Source organism: Pseudophryne corroboree, chromosome 8 (genome assembly GCF_028390025.1).
Source record: "Pseudophryne corroboree isolate aPseCor3 chromosome 8, aPseCor3.hap2, whole genome shotgun sequence".
Lineage (NCBI taxonomy): Eukaryota > Metazoa > Chordata > Amphibia > Anura > Myobatrachidae > Pseudophryne > Pseudophryne corroboree.
In genome coordinates, this window is record NC_086451.1 from 249594130 (window position 1) to 249616963 (window position 22834).

Here is a 22834-nt window from a genome sequence, read left to right on the forward strand (position 1 = left end):
CGGGCAAAAGGTTCCTCATTTCTGCCCCGTGACAGAGGGAGAGGAAAAAGGCTGCAGAAATCAGCCAGTTCCCAGGAACAGAAACCCTCTCCCGCCTCTGCCAAGCCCTCAGTATGACGCTGGGGCTTTACAAGCAGAATCAGGCACAGTGGGGGCCCGTCTCAATGAATTTCAGCGCGCAGTGGGCTCACTCGCAAGTAGACCCCTGGATCCTTCAGGTGATATCTCAGGGGTACAAATTGGAATTCGAGACGTCTCCCCCTCGCCGTTTCCTAAAGTCGGCTTTACCGATGTCTCCTTCTGACAGGGAGACAGTTTTGGAAGCCATTCACAAGCTGTATTCCCAGCAGGTGATAATCAAGGTACCCCTCCTGCAACAGGGAACGGGGTATTATTCCACACTGTTGTGGTACCGAAGCCGGACGGCTCGGTGAGACCGATTCTAAATCTAAAATCTTTGAACACTTACATACAGAGGTTCAAATTCAAGATTGAATCACTCAGAGCAGTGATTGCGAACCTGGAAGAAGAGGACTACATGATGTCTCGGTACATCAAGGATGCTTACCTTCATGTCCCAATTTACCCTTCTCACCAAGGGTACCTCAGGTTTATGGTACAGAACTGTCACTATCAGTTTCAGACGCTGCCGTATGGATGGTCCACGGCACCCCGGGTCTTTACCAAGGTAATGGCCGAAAGGATGATACTCCTTCAAAGGAAGGGAATTTTAGTTATCCCTTACTTGGACGATTCCCTGATAAGGGTAAGATCCAGGGAACAGTTGGAGGTCGGTGTAGCAAGGTAGTTTTGCGGCAGCACGATTGGATTCTCAATATTCCAAAATCGCAGCTGATTCCGACGACCCGTCTTCTGTTTCTTAGGGATGATCTTGGACACAGTTCAGAAAAAGGTGTTTCTCCCGGAGGAGAAAGTCAGGGAGTTATCCGAGCTAGTCGGGAACCTCCTATAACCGAGCCAAGTCTCAGTACATCAATGAGATGGTTCTGGAAAAAATGGTGGCTTCCTACGAAGCAATCCCATTCGGCAGATTCCACGCAAGAACTTTCCAGTGGGACCTGCTGGACAAATGGTCTGGCTCGCATCTTCAGATGCATCAGCGGATAACCCTGTCACCAAGCACAAGGGTGTCTCTCCTGTGGTGGTTGCAGAGTGCTCATCTTCTAGAGGGCCGCACATTCAGGACTGGGTCCTGGTGACCACGGATGCCAGCCTGCGAGGCTGGGGAGCAGTCACACAGGGAAGGAATTTCCAGAGCTTATGGTCAAGCCTGGAGACATCACTTCACATAAATATCCTGAAGCTAAGGGCCATTTACAATGCTCTAAGCTCAGCAAGACCTCTGCTTCAAGGTCACCCGGAGTTGATCCATTCGGTCAACATCACGGCAGTCACCCACGTAAACAGACAGGGTGACACAAGAAGCAGAAGGGCAATGGCAGAAGCTGCAAGGATTCTTCGCTGGGCGGAAAATCATGTGATAGCACTGTCAGCAGTATTCAGTCCGGGAGTGGACAACTGGGAAGCAGACTTCCTCAGCAGACACGACCTCCACCCGGGAGAGTGGGGACTTCACCCAGAAGTCTTCCACATGTTTATAAAACTCGACAAGTATTGCGCCAGGTCAAGGGACCCTCAGGCAATAGCTGTAGACGCTCTGGTAACACAGTGGGTGTACCAGTCAGTGTATGTGTTCCCTCCTCTGCCTCTCATAACCAAGGTACTGAGAATTATAAGATGGAGAGGAGTAAGCACTATATTCGTGGCTCCGGATTGGCCAAGGAGGACTTGGTAACCGGAACTTCAAGAGATGCTCACGGAGGATCCGTGGCCTCTACCTCTAAGAAGGGACCTGCTCCAGCAAGGACCCTGTCTGTTCCAAGACTTACCGCGGCTGCGTTTGACGGCAGGGCGGTTGAACGCCGGATCCTGAAGGAAAAAGGCATTCCGGATGAAGTCATCCCTATCCTGATCAAAGCCAGGAAAGATATAACCGCAAAACATTATCACCGCATTTGGCGAAAATATGTTGCGTGGTGCGAGGCCAGTAAGGCCCCGACGGAGGAATTTTCAACTAGGTCGATTCCTACATTTCCTGCAAACAGGAGTGTCTATGGGCCTGAAATGGGGGTCCATTAAGGTTCAAATTTCGGCCCTGTCAATTTTCTTCCAAAAAGAACTAGCTTCAGTCCCTGAAGTTCAGACGTTTGTGAAAGGGGTACTGTATATACAGCCTCCTTTTGTGCCTCCAGTGGCACTTTGGGATCTAAATGTAGTTTTTGGGTTCCAAAAGTCACATTGGTTTGAACCACTTAAATATGTGGAGTTAAAATATCTCACATGGAAAGTGGTCATGCTGTTGGCCCTGGCCTGGGCCAGGTGCGTGTCAGAATTGGCGGCTTTATCCTGTAAAAGCCCTCATCTGATTTTCCATTCGGACAGGGCGGAATTGAGGACTTGTCCTCAGTTTCTCCCTAAGGTGGTTTTCAGCGTTTCACCTGAATCAACCTATTGTGGTGCCTGCGGCTACTAGGGACTTGGAGGACTCCAAGTTGCTAGACGTTGTCAGAGCCCTGGAAATATAGGTTTCCAGGACGGCTGGAGTCAGAAAATCTGACTCGTTGTTTATTCTGTATGCACCCAACAAGCTGGGTGCTCCTGCTTCTAAGCAGACTATTGCTCGTTGGATTTGTAGTACAATTCAGCTTGCACATTCTGTGGCAGGCCTGCACAGCCAAAATCTGTAAAAGCCCATTCCACAAGGAAGGTGGGCTCATCTTGGGCGGCTGCCCGAGGGGTCTCGGCTTTACAACTTTGCCGAGCAGCTACTTGGTCAGGAGCAAATACGTTTGTAAAATTCTACAAATTTGATACCCTGGCTGAGGAGGACCGGGAGTTCTCTCATTTGGTGCTGCAGAGTCATCCGCACTCTCCCGCCCGTTTGGGAGCTTTGGTATAATCCCCATGGTCCTTACGGAGTCCCCAGCATCCACTTAGGACGTTAGAGAAAATAAGAATTTACTTACCGATAATTCTATTTCTCGTAGTCCGTAGTGGATGCTGGGCGCCCATCCCAAGTGCGGATTGTCTGCAATACTGGTACATAGTTATTGTTACCAAAAAATCGGGTTATTGCTGTAGTGAGCCATCTTTTCTAGAGGCTCCTCTGTTATCATGCTGTTAACTGGGTTTAGATCACAAGTTATATGGTGTGATTGGTGTGGCTGGTATGAGTCTTACCCGGGATTCAAAATCCTTCCTTATTGTGTACGCTCGTCCGGGCACAGTATCCTAACTGAGGCCTGGAGGAGGGTCATAGGGGGAGGAGCCAGTGCACACCAGGTAGTTCTAAAGCTTTACTTTTGTGCCCAGTCTCCTGCGGAGCCGCTATTCCCCATGGTCCTTACGGAGTCCCCAGCATCGACTACGGACTACGAGAAATAGAATTATCGGTAAGTAAATTCTTATTTTAAATGATAATCAATAAAAGTTATATTTTATGTAATATCTTTCAATGAGTGCCCCCAAATTAACGAGTCTCTTTTTCTTCTTTTTTGGTACACTATTGCTTACTCTCAGGGGTGCACCTCCACATGAGTTATTGTTATAGTACCCTTCAGTGAAGGACGTAATTTCAAACTATTGTGGTTTTTCCAATTCATTCAGCGGTATATTATATCTCACCGCCTGTGCTCAAGTTTCCCCCATCCCTTTCCTCCCCCCATATTAAAAAGTTTCTTAAGTTTGTAGGCTGGTGTGGATAAGGGCTTGCGTCTTGGGTTCCATTAAGGTCCAGATTTCAGCCCTCTCCATTTTCTTCCTGAAGAAATTGTCAGTGTTGCCAGAAGTTCAGACCTTCTTGCAAGGGGTCTTCCACATCCAACCTTCTTTCTCTAACGTCCTAAGTGGATGCTGGGGACTCCGTAAGGACAATGGGGATTAGCGGCTCCGCAGGAGACTGGGCACAACTATAAAGAAAGCTTTTAGACTACTGGTGTGCACTGGCTCCTCCCACTAAGACCCTCCTCCAGACCTCGGTTAGATTCTTGTGCCCGGCTGAGCTGGATGCACACTAGGGGCTCTCCTGAGCACCTAGAAAGAAAGTATATTTAGGTTTTTTATTTTCAGTGAGATCTGCTGGCAACAGACTCACTGCAGCGAGGGACTAAGGGGAGAAGAAGCAAACCTACCTAACAGGTGGTAGTTTGGGCTTCTTAGGCTACTGGACACCATTAGCTCCAGAGGGATCGACCGCAGGACCCGACATTGGTGTTCGTTCCCGGAGCCGCGCCGCCGTCCCCCTTACAGAGCCAGAAGCACGAAGAAGGTCCGGAAAATCGGCGGCAGAAGACTTCGGTCTTCACCAAGGTAGCGCACAGCACTGCAGCTGTGCGCCATTGCTCCTCATGTACACCTCACACTTCGGTCACTGATGGGTGCAGGGCGCTGGGGGGGGGGGGGCGCCCTGAGGGCAATAAATAACACCTTGGCTGGCAAAATATACATCATATATAGTCCTAGAGGCTATATTGATGTAAAACTACCCCTGCCAGTATTACAGAAAAAGCGGGAGAAAGTCCGCCGAATAGGGGGCGGGGCTTCTCCCTCAGCACACTGGCGCCATTTTTCCCTCACAGTTCCGCTGTAAGGAAGCTCCCTGGCTCTCCCCTGCAGTCTGAATACTACAGAAGGGTAAAAAAGAGAGGGGGGGCACTAAATTTAGGCGCAGTATAGATATTATATGTATATATATAATATATATAAAAAAGCAGCTATAGGGAAAACACTCATTGATAGTGGGATCCCAGTGTTATATAGCGCTCTGGTGTGTGCTGGCATACTCTCTCTCTGTCTCCCCAAAGGGCTTTGTGGGGTCCTTTGTGGGAGCATTCTCTGTGTGTTTGCGGTGTGTCGGTACGGCTGTGTCGACATGTTCGATGAGGAGGCTTATGTGGAGGCGGAGCCGATGCCTATAAATGTGATGTCACCCCCTGCGGGGTCGACACCTGAGTGGATGGTGCTGTGGAAGGAATTACGTGATAGTGTCGACTCCTTACATAAAAGGTTCGACGACATACCAAATGTGGGACAGCCGGCTTCTCAGCCTGTGCCTGCCCAGGCGTCTCAAAAACCATCAGGGGCTCTAAAACGCCCGCTACCTCATATGGCAGACACAGATGTCGACACGGATACTGACTCCAGTGTCGACGACGATGAGACTAATGTAACTTCCAGTAGGGCCACACGTTACATGATTGAGGCAATGAAAAATGTGTTGCACATTTCTGATGTTACCCCCGGTACCACAAAAAAGGGTATAATGTTTGGAGAGAAAAAACTACCAGTAGCTTTTCCTCCATCTGAAGAATTAAATGAAGTGTGTGAAGAAGCGTGGGCTTCTCCTGATAAAAAGCTGGTAATTTCTAAGAGGTTACTAATGGCGTACCCTTTCCCGCCAGAGGATAGGTCACGCTGGGAAATATCCCCTAGGGTGGATAAAGCGCTCACACGCTTGTCAAAGAAGGTGGCACTACCGTCTCCGGATACGGCCTCCCTGAAGGAATCTGCTGATAGAAAACAGGAGGCTATCCTGAAATCTATATATACACACACAGGTGTTCTACTGAGACCGGCTATAGTTTCAGCCTGGATGTGCAGTGCTGCAGCTGCGTGGTCAGATTCCCTGTCAGAAAATATAGATACCCTAGACAGGGACACTATTTTGCTAAACGTAGAGCATATAAAAGACGCACTTTTATACATGAGGGATGCACAGGGGGATATTTGCCGGCTGGCATCCAAAATTAGTGCAATGTCCATTTCTGCCAGGAGAGGGTTATGGACTCGGCAGTGGACAGGTGATGCAGAGTCCAAACGACACATGGAAGTTCTGCCTTATAAGGGTGAGGAATTGTTCGGGGATGGTCTCTCGGACCTCGTTTCCACAGCAACAGCTGGGAAGTCTACATTTTTACCCCATGTTCCCTCACAACCAAAGAAAGCACCGTATTATCAGGTACAGTCCTTTCGGCCCAATAGGGGCAAGCGGGTTAAAGGCGCGTCCTTTCTGCCCAGAGGCAGAGGTAGAGGGAAAAAGCTGCAGCATACAGCCAGTTCCCAGGAGCAAAAGTCCTCCCCCGCTTCCTCTAAGTCCACAGCATGACGCTGGGGCGCCACAGGCGGAGCCAGGTGCGGTGGGGGCCCGTCTCAAACATTTCAGCAATCAGTGGGCTCGCTCACGGGTGGATCCCTGGATCCTTCAAGTAGTATCTCAGGGGTACAAACTGGAATTCGAGACGTCTCCCCCCCGCCGTTTCCTCAAATCTGCCTTGCCAACCACTCCCTCAGGCAGGGAGGCAATGTTACAGGCAATTCAAAAGCTGTATTCACAACAAGTGATAGTAAAGGTGCCCCTACTTCAACAAGGAATTGCACAATGTTTGTGGTACCGAAACCGGAAGGTTCGGTGAGACCCATTTTAAATTTGAAATCCTTGAACACATATATAAAAAAAATTCAAGTTCAAGATGGAATCGCTCAGGGCGGTTATTGCAAGCCTGGACGAGGGAGATTACATGGTATCGCTGGACATCAAGGATGCTTACCTACATGTCCCCATTTACCATCCTCACCAGGAGTACCTCAGGTTTGTGGTACAAGATTGTCATTACCAATTCCAGACGTTGCCGTTCGGTCTCTCCACGGCTCCGAGGGTCTTTACCAAGGTAATGGCAGAAATGATGATAGGAAGGAAGGGAGTTTTAATTATCCCGTACTTGGACGATCTCCTGATAAAGGCGAGGTCCAGAGAGCAGTTGTTGGTAGGGGTAGCACTATCTCGGGAAGTGCTACAACAGCACGGCTGGATTCTAAACATTCCAAAGTCACAGCTGGTCCCTACGACACGCCTGCAGTTCCTAGGGATGGTTCTGGACACAGAACAGAGAAAAGTGTTTCTCCCGGAGGAAAAGGCCAAGGAGCTGTCATCTCTAGTCAGAGGCCTCATAAAACCAAAACAGGTGTCGGTGCATCATTGCACGCGGATCCTGAAAAAAATGGTAGCTTCCTACGAAGCGATTCCATTCGGCAGGTTTCATGCAAGAACCTTTCAGTGGGACCTGTTGGACAAGTGGTCCGGATCGCATCTTCAGATGCATCGTCTGATAACCCTGTCTCCGAGGACAAGGGTGTCTCTGCTGTGGTGGCTGCAGAGTGCTCATCTTCAAGAGGGCCGCAGATTCGGCATACAGGACTGGGTCCTGGTGACCACGGATGCCAGCCTTCGAGGCTGGGGAGCAGTCACACAGGGAAGAAACTTCCAAGGACTATGGTCAAGTCAGGAGACTTCCCTGCACATAAATATTCTGGAACTAAGGGCCATTTACAATGCCCTAAGTCAGGCAAAACCCCTGCTTCAAAACCAGCCGGTACTGATCCAGTCAGACAACATCACGGCGGTCGCCCATGTAAATCGGCAGGGCGGCACGAGAAGCAGGACGGCGATGGCAGAAGCCACAAGGATTCTCCGATGGGCGGAAAATCACGTGTTAGCACTGTCAGCAGTGTTCATTCCGGGAGTGGACAACTGGGAAGCAGACTTCCTCAGCAGGCACGACCTCCACCCGGGAGAGTGGGGACTTCATCCAGAAGTCTTTCAAATGATTGTAAACCAGTGGGAAAAACCACAGGTGGACATGATGGCGTCCCGCCTAAACAAAAAGCTAGAAAAATATTGCGCCAGGTCGAGAGACCCGCAGGCGATAGCTGTGGACGCTCTGGTAACACCGTGGGTGTACCGATCGGTTTATGTGTTCCCTCCTCTTCCTCTCATACCAAAGGTACTGAGGATAATAAGGAGAAGAGGAGTAAGAACTATACTCATTGTTCCGGATTGGCCAAGAAGAGCGTGGTATCCGGAACTTCAAGAAATGATGTCAGAGGACCCATGGCCTCTACCGCTCAGACAGGACCTGCTGCAGCAGGGGCCCTGTCTGTTCCAAGACTTACCGCGGCTGCGTTTGACGGCATGGCGGTTGAACACCGGATCCTGAAGGAAAAGGGCATTCCGGAGGAAGTCATTCCTACGCTGATAAAAGCTAGGAAAGAAGTAACCGCAAACCATTATCACCGCATATGGCGAAAATATGTTGCGTGGTGTGAGGCCAGGAAGGCTCCAACGGAAGAATTTCAGCTGGGCCGATTCCTGCACTTCCTACAGTCAGGGGTGACTATGGGCCTTAAATTGGGTTCCATTAAGGTCCAGATTTCGGCTCTATCGATTTTCTTCCAGAGAGAATTGGCTTCACTACCTGAAGTTCAGACTTTTGTTAAGGGAGTGCTGCATATTCAGCCCCCTTTTGTGCCTCCAGTGGCACCTTGGGATCTCAACGTGGTGTTGGATTTCCTAAAGTCACATTGGTTTGAGCCACTGAAAACCGTGGATTTGAAATATCTCACGTGGAAAGTGGTCATGTTGTTGGCCTTGGCTTCGGCCAGGTGTGTTTCAGAATTGGCGGCTTTGTCGTGTAAAAGCCCTTATCTGATTTTCCATATGGATAGGGCAGAATTGAGGACTCGTCCCCAGTTTCTCCCCAAAGTGGTATCAGCTTTTCATCTGAACCAACCTATCGTGGTGCCTGCGGCTACAAATGACTTGGAGGCTTCCAAGTTGTTGGATGTAGTCAGGGCCCTGAAAATCTGTTTCCAGGACAGCTGCAGTCAGGAAGACTGACTCGCTGTTTATCCTGTGTGCGCCCAACAAGTTGGGTGCACCTGCTTCTAAGCAGACTATTGCTCGCTGGATCTGTAGTACGATTCAGCTTGCACATTCTGCGGCTGGACTGCCGCATCCTAAATCAGTGAAAGCCCATTCCACGAGGAAAGTGGGCTCCTCTTGGGCGGCTGCCCGGGGGGTCTCGGCTCTTCAACTTTGCCGAGCTGCAACTTGGTCAGGGGCAAACACGTTTGCAAAATTCTACAAATTTGATACCCTGGCTGAGGAGGACCTTGAGTTCTCTCATTCGGTGCTGCAGAGTCATCCGCACTCTCCCGCCCGTTTGGGAGCTTTGGTATAATCCCCATGGTCCTTACGGAGTCCCCAGCATCCACTTAGGACGTTAGAGAAAATAAGAATTTACTCACCGGTAATTCTATTTCTCATAGTCCGTAGTGGATGCTGGGCGCCCATCCCAAGTGCGGATTGTCTGCAATACTTGTATATAGTTATTGCTTAACTAAAGGGTTATTGTTGAGCTATCTGTTGAGAGGCTCAGTTGTTGTTATGCGGTTAACTGGGTATTGTATCACGAGTTATACGGTGTGATTGGTGTGGCTAGTATGAGTCTTACTCGGGATTCAAAATCCTTCCTTATTGTGTCAGCTCTTCCGGGCACAGTATCCTAACTGAGGTCTGGAGGAGGGTCTTAGTGGGAGGAGCCAGTGCACACCAGTAGTCTAAAAGCTTTCTTTATAGTTGTGCCCAGTCTCCTGCGGAGCCGCTAATCACCATGGTCCTTACGGAGTCCCCAGCATCCACTACGGACTATGAGAAATAGAATTACCGGTGAGTAAATTCTTATTTTTTTTTTTTAATTCAATACTTTTTTTATTAGTTTTCTGATTAACATTAAACACATTGCAAAACAAAACAAAAAACACAAAAAAACAACAGCACAACCCACAGTAGATCCCCAGCCCAGGGAATACGCAGATTCTCCTGTCCACTAGGGACCAATTATCATAGTTATCATAGAACACCGGTGCAGGCCTAAATTCCGAAACATAGGTTGTAATTTAGAATCAGTATTGCATGCTAACAAGGCGCATATAAATCAATGAAAGCTGTATATGGATATCTATGGCAGCACATCATAAATTTGAGCTGATTTCAGAGCTAAAGCAATGGCAGGGGAACGGGAATGGCTGACCGCGGGCGCAGGGGATAACATAGAGAAAAGAGGCAGTGCACCCAGTGCAGATTAAAAGTCACACACCCACTCTAATCCCTTGCAGCATATCTAAACACCTCGGGTTCCAGAAAGCGGGGACTCAAGCCATCGACCCCACAGGTCCTGATATTTTTTCTCCGCTTTTCTAGCTAGGTATACATATTTCTCGTGAGAGGCCGTATCATTTACAAGAGAGACCCATGATCGCAGTGTGGGTGCATCTCTGGCTAGCCAAAGCCTAGCGATACACACCTTGGCCAGGCCGCACAGATTAATTACATATCGTTTGGCAGGGGGGTCCAGGGCATCCTCCACAGCAGATAACACACATGTCGTCGGGGAGCACACAGACGAGGGAATACCCGTTGACACCAGGGCGTCAGTAACACCCGTCCAGAATACGGCTATCTTGGGACACTGCCAGAGAATGTGCCAGAAGTCTGCATCCAGACTATCGCACTTAGGACATCTGGAGGAGTGGGTACCCCCTACATGTCTCAAGCGCACCGGCGTCATATATACTCTGTGTATTATAAACAGTTGAATTTGCTGATATCTAGTGGTGGTAGTGGATAATCGTGGAGAACATAAGGCACCCTCCCAGATCTCATCAGAGATGGCACCCAAGTCAGACTCCCACTTGTTCCTGAGAAGGGACAACGGGTCAGAATAGTGAGAGCGGAGCATGCTTGCATAAATGTTGGACACCAGATGTCCGCTTCCCAGGGACCGCAGGAGAGACTTGACCGGGGAGTCGGCAATCATTGGAGGAGTTTCGGGAAATTGTGCGTTAAGCGCGTGTCTCAGCTGCAGGTATCGGTAGAAATGAGAAGAGGGTACACTGTACTCCTGTTGAAGCTGCAGGAAGGACCTCAGTATACCATCATTATTTCTCTATCGTCCTAGTGGATGCTGGGGTTCCTGAAAGGACCATGGGGAATAGCGGCTCCGCAGGAGACAGGGCACAAAAAGTAAAGCTTTAGGATCAGGTGGTGTGCACTGGCTCCTCCCCCTATGACCCTCCTCCAAGCCAGTTAGATTTTTGTGCCCGGCCGAGAAGGGTGCAATCTAGGTGGCTCTCCTAAAGAGCTGCTTAGAAAAGTTTAGCTTAGGTTTTTTATTTTACAGTGAGTCCTGCTGGCAACAGGATCACTGCAACGAGGGACTTAGGGGAGAAGAAGTGAACTCACCTGCGTGCAGGATGGATTGGCTTCTTGGCTACTGGACATCAGCTCCAGAGGGACGATCACAGGTACAGCCTGGATGGTCACCGGAGCCTTGCCGCCGGCCCCCTTGCAGATGCTGAAGTAAGAAGAGGTCCAGAATCGGCGGCAGAAGACTCCTCAGTCTTCTAAAGGTAGCGCACAGCACTGCAGCTGTGCGCCATTTTCCTCTCAGCACACTTCACACGGCAGTCACTGAGGGTGCAGGGCGCTGGGAGGGGGGCGCCCTGGGAGGCAAATGAAAACCTATTTTGGCTAAAAATACCTCACATATAGCCTCCGGAGGCTATATGGAGATATTTAACCCCTGCCAGAATCCGTTAAAAGCGGGAGACGAGGCCGCCGAAAAAGGGGCGGGGCCTATCTCCTCAGCACACAGCGCCATTTTCCCTCACAGAAAGGCTGGAGGGAAGGCTCCCAGGCTCTCCCCTGCACTGCACTACAGAAACAGGGTTAAAACAGAGAGGGGGGGCACTAATTTGGCGTTAGAAATATATAAAACAGATGCTATAAGGGAAAACACTTATATAAGGTTGTCCCTAATATAATTATAGCGTTTTTGGTGTGTGCTGGCAAACTCTCCCTCTGTCTCTCCAAAGGGCTAGTGGGTCCTGTCCTCTATCAGAGCATTGCCTGTGTGTGTGCTGTGTGTCGGTACGTGTGTGTCGACATGTATGAGGACGATGTTGGTGAGGAGGCGGAGCAATTGCCTGTAATGGTGATGTCACTCTCTAGGGAGTCGACACCGGAATGGATGGCTTATTTAGGGAATTACGTGATAATGTCAACACGCTGCAAGGTCGGTTGACGACATGAGACGGCCGACAAACAATTAGTACCGGTCCAGACGTCTCAAAAACACCGTCAGGGGTTTTAAAACGCCCGTTTACTTTAGTCGGTCGACACAGACACAGACAGGGACACTGAATCCAGTGTCGACGGTGAATAAACAAACGTATTCCTTATTAGGGCCACACGTTAAAGGCAATGAAGGAGGTGTTACATATTTCTGATACTACAAGTACCACAAAAGAGGGTATTATGTGGGATGTGAAAAAACTACAGTAGTTTTTCCTGAATCAGATAAATTAAATGAAGTGTGTGATGATGCGTGGGTTCCCCCCGATAGAAAATTATGGGCGGTATACCCTTTCCCGCCAGAAGTTAGGGCGCGTTGGGAAACACCCCTTAGGGTGGATAAGGCGCTCACACGCTTATCAAAACAAGTGGCGGTACCGTCTATAGATAGGGCCGTCCTCAAGGACCAGCTGACAGGAGGCTGGAAAATATCATAAAAAGTATATACACACATACTGGTGTTATACTGCGACCAGCGATCGCCTCAGCCTGGATGTGCAGAGCTGGGGTGGCTTGGTCGGATTCCCTGACTAAAAATATTGATACCCTTGACAGGGACAGTATTTTATTGACTATAGAGCATTTAAAGGATGCATTTCTATATATGCGAGATGCACAGAGGGATATTTGCACTCTGGCATCAAGAGTAAATGCGATGTCCATATCTGCCAGAAGATGTTATGGACACGACAGTGGTCAGGTGATGCAGATTCCAAACGGCAAAAAGGTGTATTGCCGTATAAAGGAAGAGGAGTTTTTTGGGGTCGGTCCATCGGACCTGGTGGCCACGGCAACTGCTGGAAAATCCACCGTTTTTACCCTAAGTTACATCTCTGCAGAAAAAGACACCGTCTTTTCAACCTCAGTCTTTTCGTCCCTATAAGATCATATCTGCCCAGGGATAGAGGAAAGGGAAGAAGACTGCAGCAGGCAGCCCATTCCCAGGAACAGAAGCGCTCCACCGCTTCTGACAAGTTCTCAGCATGGCGCTGAGACCGTACAGGACCCCTGGATCCTACAAGTAGTATCCCAGGGGTACAGATTGGAATGTAGAGACGTTTCCTCTTCGCAGGCTCCTGAAGTCTGCTTTACCAAGGTCTCCCTCCGACAAGGAGGCAGTATGGAAAAAAATTCACAAGCTGTATTCCCAGCCGGTGATAATTAAATTACCCCTCCTACTACAAGGAAAAGGGGTATTATTCCACACTATATTGTGGTACTGAAGCCAGAAGGCTAGGTGAGACTTATTCTAAAATTTTTTTTTTAACACTTACAAAGGTTCAAATCAAGATGGAGTCACTCAGAGCAGTGATAACGAACCAGGAAGAAGGGGACTATATAATGTCCGGGGACATCAGGGATGCTTACCTCTATGTCCCAAATATGCCCTTCTCACTAAGGGTACCTCAGGTTCGTGGTGCAGAACTGTCACTATCCGTTTTAGACGCTGCCGTTTGGATTGTCCATGGCACCCCGGGTCTTTACCAAGGTAATGGCCGAAATGATGATTCTTCTTCGAAGAAAAGGCGTCTTAATTATCCCTTACTTGGACGATCTCCTGATAAGGGCATAGTCCAGGGAACAGTTGGAGGTCGGAGTAGCACTATCTCGGATACTGCTACAACAGCACGGGTGGATTCTAAATATTCCAAAATCGCAGCTGATCCCGACGACACGTCTGCTGTGCCTAGGGATGATTCTGGACACAGTCCAGAAAAAGGTGTTTCTCCCGGAAGAGAAAGCCAGGGAGTTATCCGAGCTAGTCAGGAACCTCCTAAAAACAGTGCATCATTGCACAAGGGTCCTGGTAAAAATGGTGGCTTCCTACGAAGCAATTCCATTCGGCAGATTTCACGCAAGAACTTTTCAGTGGGATCTGCTGGACAAATGGTCCGGATCGCATCTTCAGATGCATCAGCGGATAACCCTATATCCAAGGACAAGGGTGTCTCTCCTGTGGTGGTTATAGAGTGCCCATCTTCTAGAGGGCCGCAGATTTGGCATTCAGGATTGGATGCTGGTGACCACGGAGCCCAGCCCGAGAGGCTGGGGAGCAGTCACACAAGGAAAAAATTTCCAGGGAGTGTGATCAAGTCTGGAGACTTTTCTCCACATAAATATACTGGAGCTAAGGGTAAATTTATAATACTCTAAGCTTAGCAAGACCTCTGCTTCAAGGTCAGCCGGTATTGATCCAGTGGGAAAAACATCACGGCAGTCGCCCACGTAAACAGACAGGGCGACACAAGAAGCAGGAGGGCAATGGCAAAAACTGCAAGGACTTTTCGCTGGGCGGAAAATCATGTGATAGCACTGTCAGCAGTGTTTCATCCCGGGAATGGAAACTGGGAAGCAGACTTCCTCAGCAGGCACGACCTCCACCCGGGAGAGTGGAAACTTCATCGGGAAGTTTTTTCCACATGATTGTAAACCGTTGGGAAATACCAAAGGTGGACATGATGGCGTCCCGTCTGAACAAAAAACGGGACAGGTATTGCGCCAGGTCAAGAGACCCTCAGGCAATAGCTGTGGACGTTCTGGTAACACCGTGGGTGTACCAGTCGGTGTATGTGTTCCCTCCTCTGCTTCTCATACCTAAGGTGCTGAGAATTATAAGACGTAGAGGAGTAAGAACTATACTCATGGCTCCGGATTGGCCAAGAAGGACTTGGTACCCGGAACTTCAAGAGATGCTTACAGAGGTTTTATGGCCTCTGCCGCTAAGAAGGGACTTGCTTCAGCAAGTACCATGTCTGTTCCAAGACTTACCGCAGCTGCGTTTGTCGGCATGGCGGTGGAACGCCGGATCCTAAGGGAAAAAGGCATTCCGGAAGAGGTCATTCCTACCCTGGTCAAAGCCAGAAAGGAGGTGACCGCACAACATTATCATCACATGTGGCGAAAATATGTTGCGTGGTGTGAGGCCAGGAAGGCCCCACAAAGAAATTTCAACTCGGTCGTTTCCTGCATTTCCTGAAAACAGGAGTGTCTATGGGCCTCAAATTGGGGTCCATTAAGGTTCAAATTTCGGCCCTGTCGATTTTCTTCCAGAAAGAATTGGCTTCAGTTCCTGAAGTCCAGAATTTTGTCAAGGGAGTATTGCATATACAACCCCCTTTTGTGCCTCCAGTGGCACTGTGGGATCTCAACGTAGTTCTGGGATTCCTCAAATCACATTGGTTTAAAACCAGTCAAATCTGTGGATTTGAAGCATCTCACATGAAAAGTGACCATGATCTTGGCCCTGGCCTGGACCAGGCGAGTGTCAAATTGGTGGTTTTTTCTCAAAAAAGCCCATATCTGTTTGTCCATTCGGACAGGGCAGAGCTGCGGACTCGTCCCCAGTTCTCTCCCTAAGGTGGTGTCAGTGTTTCACCTGAACCAGCTTATTGTGGTGCCTTGCACCTACTAGGGACTTGGAGGACTCCAAGTTGCTAGATGTTGTCAGGGCCCTGAAAAATGTTCCAGGACGGCTGGAGTCAGGAAAACTGACTTGCTGTTATCCTGTATGCACCCAACAAACTGGGTGCTTTTGCTTCTAAGCAGACTATTGCTAGTTGGATGTGTAATACAATTCAGCTTGCACATTCTGTGGCAGGCCTGCCACAGCCAAAATATGTAAATGCCCATTCCACAAGGAAGGTGGGCTCATCTTGGGCGGCTGCCCGAGGGGTCTCGGCTTTTACAACTTTGCCGAGCGGTTATTTAGTCAGGGGCAAACACGTTTGTAAAATCCTACAAATTTGATACCCTGGCTAAGGAGGACCTGGAGTTCTCTCATTCGGTGCTGCAGAGTCATCCGCACTCTCCCGCCCGTTTGGGAGCTTTGGTATTATCCCCATGGTCCTTTCAGGAACCTCAGCATCCACTAGGACGATAGAGAAAATAAGAATTTACTTACCGATAATTCTATTTCTCGGAGTCCGTAGTGGATGCTGGGCGCCCATCCCAAGTGCGGATTATCTGCAATACTTGTACATAGTTACAAAAATCGGGTTATTATTGTTGTGAGCCATCTTTTCAGAGGCTCCGCTGTTATCATACTGTTAACTGGGTTCAGATCACAGGTTGTACAGTGTGATTGGTGTGGCTGGTATGAGTCTTACCCGGGATTCAAAATCCTTCCTTATTATGTACGCTCTTCCGGGCACAGTATCTAACTGGCTTGGAGGAGGGTCATAGGGGGAGGAGCCAGTGCACACCACCTGATCCTAAAGCTTTACTTTTTGTGCCCTGTCTCCTGCGGAGCCGCTATTCCCCATGGTCCTTTCAGGAACCCCAGCATCCACTACGGACTCCGAGAAATAGAATTATCGGTAAGTAAATTCTTATTATAAGTGGCCCAGGGACGTCACACCCCACCTCCCCCACACCGCCCCAGTCCGCGGCGAAGCCAATTCTGGGAAGCCGAGGGCATTGTCCAGAGGGGTATCTGGGTCAATACCCTGGCCTAGTAGGATAACATGTACCTTTTTCCATATGAGGACGGCCTGTCTTATTATAGGGATCTTGGACAAGCTAGGGTTCCCACAAAGAAGCATCTGTAATGGAGAGCCGGCAGGGTATATCTGGAGAAGCAATTGGGAGTGCAAAGTGAGAGCATCCGTGGCGTTCACCCATTCCCATATATGTGCCAACTGCGCGGCATAGTAGTAAAATCGAAATAAAGGGAGAGCTAAGCCTCCCAACACTTTCGGCCTGGACAGAACGTCTAGTCTCAGCCTTGCTCTCCTGCTGGCCCATATTAAAGAAGAAAGCAAACTGTCAATCTGTCGAAATGTCTTCAGGTTAATATATATAGGGGATTGCTGGAGAACGTAAAGGAGTTTGGGCAAGTATACCATCTTTACCAAACTGACCCTGCCAGTAACAGTCAGGGGCAGAGACCCCCAAACCCTAACCTTCGAGCGGAGATACCCTATCAGCGGCATGACATTAAGGGAAACATAGGTACAAGGGTTATTCGATACCCATATCCCCAGGTATTTGAAGGAGTCTACCCATTTAAGGTGGGTTGGAATCACCGGGGCCTCCGAAACCGGGCCTCTAAGTGGAGTAATGGTGGATTTATCCCAGTTAATTTTGAGCCCGGAGAAACGACCATAGTCAGTTATCAAGTCAAGAAGTTTAGGTAAGGAGGAAACAGAATCGTCCACAAAGAGCAACAGGTCATCAGCGTATAACGCTATCCTGTCTTCCCTTGCGCCAACCCTAATACCCTCAATATCTTGAGCTGCCCTAATCAAACACGCCAGTGGCTCAATAGCGATAGCAAACAGAGTCGGGGACAGAGGGCAGCCCTGCCTCGTTCCCCTGGATAGGGGGAAGGAGTCCGAGACAAACCCGTTCACCGAGACTCTGGCCATGGGCTGAAAATATAACAATTTAACATACTTGATAAAGTTGGGGCCCACACCAAACCTACTCATAGCCTCCCAGAGGAAGGCCCACTCCACTGAATCAAAGGCCTTTGCGGCATCTAAGGAGGCTATAACGGCAGAGCAGTCCTCCTCCCGAGAAGCCTGAAAATGAGTAAACAGGCGCCTCAAGTTCACAGCAGTGGACTTGCCAGGCATGAAGCCCGTTTGGTCAGGGTGGATAATTTGGGAGACGACCCGGCCAAGTCTGGAAGCCAGAACCTTGGCCAGGATTTTAATATCCGTGGGCAACAGGGAAATAGGACGGTAGGATTCAACCCTCCTGGGGTCTTTATCCGGCTTGGGAATCACTATAATCAATGCCTCCGCCATAGACGGGGGAAGCGCACTTTGGGCAAGAATTTCACTGAACAACTCAAGCAACCGAGGGGCAAAGAATTTTATATATTTCTTATACAGTTCTGACGGGATGCCATCAAGGCCAGGGGCCTTACCATCGGGGGAGGCAGAGATCGCAGTCTCAATCTCCTCCACTGACAAAGGAGCATCTAGAAGGGCCCTGGCCTCACTGGAGATGGAGGGCAAGTGGACCCCATCCAAGTATTCACATAGCTCTAGTGGGGAACAGGTCAACTGAGAACTATATAATGCCTGATAATATGAGACAAATTCCGCCACGATCTGGGGGGTGCGATCCAGCACCGACCCAGCTGAGTCCAAAATCTCCACTACAGTATGAGAGGAACGGTCACCCCTTGCAAGATTGGCCAAATAAGAACCTGGTCTATCGCCCGTAGCATACTGGACATGCGAGGAGAAGAGAAGTCTGTGCTGAGTTTCCCCCCACAGATAATCATTCCATTCACCCTGCGCATGAAGCCACACCAGCTTAGAAGCATCCGTGCCATCACGCACGTACGTCACTTCTGAAGCGGCCACCCGAGCCTCCAATTCAGACTCGTGTTTTCTAAAGGAGGATTTAAGACTCCCCACCCGTTTGATCAATGTACCTCTCAAGAAAGCCTTGAAAGTGTCCCATAGCAGAGACACATCCGAGGTGTCATCATGCATAACAAAGAATTCTAGCCAGCTAGCCTCCAAATCAGATCCCTCGCCCATATGCGTCAGCCAAAAGGGATTAAATTTCCACACTGCTTGGCCTCGCTGACAGTTTAAGTCAATATGTAACGATATAGGGGAGTGATCCGAGATACCCCTAGTCTCATATCTTACATTCTGAACTTTGGGCAAAAGCTCCCGGGACAGAAGAGCCAAATCTATCCTAGAGAAGGAAGAGTGAGAGCGTGAAAAACATGAGTATTGCCTCAAATCAGGATTCTTCAATCTCCAGGGGTCTATCAGACCCAACTCTGACACAGTGTCTGCAAACGGGGAGTTCCCGGGCCGCGGGTTGGAGGACACCCTGGACAACCTATCCAACTCATGATTTAAAACGTTGTTAAAGTCCCCCATACAGATAACGGGCATGTCAGGGGAAGCAGCCATAAAGACAGATGCCTTTTTAAGGACATCGTGCGAATATGGAGGGGGTACATACACAGCCAGCAATAACAAGGGGACGGAGTTAATTCTGCACTTAAGAAATACATATCTACCCCATTGATCCGTTTGCACAGAGTCAAGCACAAAGGTAACAGATTTCCTAATTAGAATCGACACTCCCCGGGACACAGCTGTATGCATAGAATGGTAAGCCCATCCCACCCATGGTTTTTTAAGGGACATAATCTTAGTACCCAGTAGGTGGGTTTCCATCAAGCAAACAATATCCGACGCATAAGATTTAATCTGTCTAAGGATCAAGGAGCGCTTAACCTTGTCATTGATCCCCCGCACATTCCACGACAGAAACTTAACCGACGCCATAACAGGGCATTGTTGTGATTTTGCATAGCACCCGCGGCCAGCCACCGCCAGTGAATACCAAAGAGGATACGCCTGCAGTCAGCTGCAACATAAACATAGCGGAAATAAGCACATTGCACAGCAAAAAATAAAAACACCTGAATGTTAACAATCTAAAATAACCCCCATCTCCACCCCGTATACCACCTAAAACTAGCGGCATACCTGATTCCCTAACAACAAAACACCCTAAGGGCTAACAATCCCAACTATGGCAGAGAGCCCGATAACATACTCCGCCAGTACCAACTAAGGTCAAATTCCTATATCCACTAAGGGGGCCAAGAATTTAATGACCATAAGACAGGAAAATCCCCCAGCTAAACTCAAAACAAAACCAATCCCCCCCTAGACCTTTACCCCCACTCCAACTGAGCACCCGCTAACCCCTTAAGGACTGTATGGCAGAACAACCACCGAGATCATAAGGCCCAAAATCAGCATAAAGGCAACATCTACCAATCACCCGTCCACAAAGCCACCCCCTCCCAGTAAAGGCCCGTAAGGGCCGCATATAGCCCCTCCGTAAATCACATAGCAGCACATCACAAACAGTGGCGAATTGACTTAGCTGAGAAATCCGAGACAGGACAGCAATCAGCAGTCATTGCTCCCCCATTTGAAAAGTGTCCCTCCAGCCAAACTGACATCTTGCAGGGAATCATACGGAACATAACCACAAACAACTAAACATCCCTCCCAAGACAATATAACAATAACATATGAAGCATAAACGAAGCAGTATACTTGCAAGTAGGGAAATCAAACACATAAGTTCAATCAGCAGCAAGCGCTCGCCGTGCCGGAAAGCGTCCGTCCAGCCACATTGATGCTTCACGAGGGGTCGTGAAGAATTTTGTTTCCCCATCCGAGACCACCCGCAGTTTAGACGGAAAGAGCATGGCATAGGGGATATTCAATTCTCGCAGCCTGCGCTTCACAGGGACAAACTGAGCTCTATCCTTCTGGACATCGACAGCAAAAGCAAAATCCGGAAAGACTGACACTGGGGAACCTTTCCACTTAAGGGGACCCTTGGTGCGGGCCAGTCTCAGAATCACATCTCTATCCCGGTAGTGGAGGAGCTTGGCAATAAAAGTACGGGGAGGTGCCCCTGGAGGTAATGGGCGCATCGGGACCCTATGGGCGCGTTCCACTGCGAAATGTGAAGTGAACTCCTCCGCTCCAAATACATCCAACAGCCAGCGTTCAAGAAATTTTTCAGGGGAAGCACCCTCTTCTTTCTCCGGGAGTCCGACGAAACGGACATTATTTCGCCGCAATCTCCCCTCCATATCCGTCATCTTTCTATGTACATCCATCATCTGAGACTCCAGAGCAGAAGTGCGTCTACCGAGAGGCGTAACAGTGTCTTCCAGCGTGGAGGTGCGCGTCTCAACCTCACCGACCCTCTCTCGCACCCGCTGGAGGTCCTGGTGTATAATGGATAAATCCGACTGGACCTGACCGATCCTGTCGGCCAAGCGGGCTTCACTGGCCGTGACCGCATCCAGCACCCTCTGCAGAGCAGCATCGGCGGCATCCGCAGATGAGGAGCCAGCCGACGGGGAAGGCGGCGCCGAGGTCGACTGCACCTCCCCACCCTGTTGGGACCGCGTCGGCGGATTTCTGACATACTTCTCCAACTTCGCCGCGGCAGACTGATGCGGTTTGACCATTATGGCCGAGCGGGCGGCAGGAGGCAAGAATATATGAAATAGTATATCAAGAACTGTCCAGGGACGGCCAAGGAATAACTGAATGTAGTATATCAGAATTATCCAGTCGCTGCTTGCGGGTAAGTATAGTATACCAGAACTGTTCAGTGACCGTGTATAATACCGGGAGCCTCAGTTAGCACAGAATAAATAATTGCGGCAGGATATATAGAAATCTTTCCTTCCCTCTCAGCATATGAGGCACAATAAATTGAAGGGAAGTGTGTGCTGGGAGGCTGAGGTTGACCAGCGTGTTACAGGATCTGCAGGGGTTAATATCACTGCTCCCTATCCTGATGGAGCAGAGCTCAACTAGGCAGCAGTAGTATGGGGAGGGCACAGGCACTTATAAAATTCAGCCGTGCCGTGTACCTCCTCCCCAGCGGCAGAGCACAGTGCAGGAGCCGGAGGGCACGGGCTGGGGCCGCCGGAGCGAGCAGGGAGAGAGAGCGGCGGCGGGTCACGTGGTGCTGCAGCGGCCGGGGGAGAGCTCGCCGGCCGGAGCACAACAGGAGAGGCGCCGCAGAGGGGAAGCCGCGGACCCGGCGAGGACGGGAGCCGGGTGCAGGTCTCGGTGCGGGATGACTGGAGCCGGATGCAGGTCTCTGTACCGGCAGCAGGAAGCCGCGGACCCGGCGATCAGTGCACAGGACGGGAGCCCGATGGAGGTGACAGCAGGTCTCAGTAGGGAAGACGGGAGGCGGATGCTGGTCTCTGTGCGGGCAGCAGGATGGCGGCGTCCCACGTGTAGTAGCAGGCCCGGGGCCCCCCGCACACCGCAGTCACTCTAATTCAGAGGGTAGTTTGCTGGCAAGTCTCCGAGCGGGCCAGGGGTACCCCTACACTATAATGCTGGTATTGGGGTGGATTGCAGGCCCAGGGGGGGACACAGGATATTGGTGCAGGAGTTAATAGCTGGAGAGACACACAGTCTGTGTGCTACTCCATGTCCGTCGAAGCCACGCCCCGAGTAAATTCTTATTTTTGTGCTGCCTATGGCACCCTGGGTTCTGAATGTAGTCTTGGAATTTCTACAGTCCTGGTTTTGAACCTTTGATGACCGTAGAAGACAAGTACCTCACGTGGAAGACTGTGATGTTACTGGCCCTGGCTTCTGCTTGACATGTCTCAGAATTGGGGGCCTTGTTGTGCAAAAGTCTTTTACGAGGACAGAGCGGAGCTCCGCACTAGGCAGCTGTTCCTCCCAAAGGTTGTCTCTGCGTTACACTTGAATCATCCTATTGTAGTTCCGTCCAGTTCTGGCGCTTCTGCTCCTCCGGAGGCATTGGATGCTGTGCGAGCCTTGAAAATCTATGTCAAACGAACGGCTCGGATCAGAAAGACTGATTCTTTGTTCGTGCTCTATGATGCACAGAAAAAGGGCTGTCCTGCTTCAAAGCAGTCTATTGCTAGTTTGATTAGGCTTACTATTCAACAGGCTTATATCTGCAGGCTTACCTGTTCCTAAATCTCTGAAGGCCCACTCTACAAGATCGGTGGGTTATTCCTGGCCGGCTGCCCGTGGAGTCTTGGCCTTACAGTTTTGCCGAGCTGCTACCTGGTCGGGGAAGAACACTTTTGTGAAGTTCTACAAGTTTGATACCCTTGCCAAAGAGGTTACCTAGTTTGGGCAGGTGGTGCTGTACCAGTCTCCGCACGTTCCCGCCCGCTCTGGAAGCTTTGGGACGTCCCCATCGTACAAAGTCTCCCCAATATTCCTTATGGATGCTAGAGAATATTGCCTGCCGGTAAATCCTTTTCTC

At 49.8% G+C, this 22834-nt stretch overlaps 1 protein-coding gene across 2 annotated transcripts in view; it reads left to right on the plus strand.

The window, feature by feature from the left end:
* ATRX (ATRX chromatin remodeler) overlaps window positions 1-22834 on the plus strand; it is a 561376-nt gene that overhangs the window by 81698 nt on the left and 456844 nt on the right. The gene's annotated exons all lie outside the window — the stretch shown is intronic.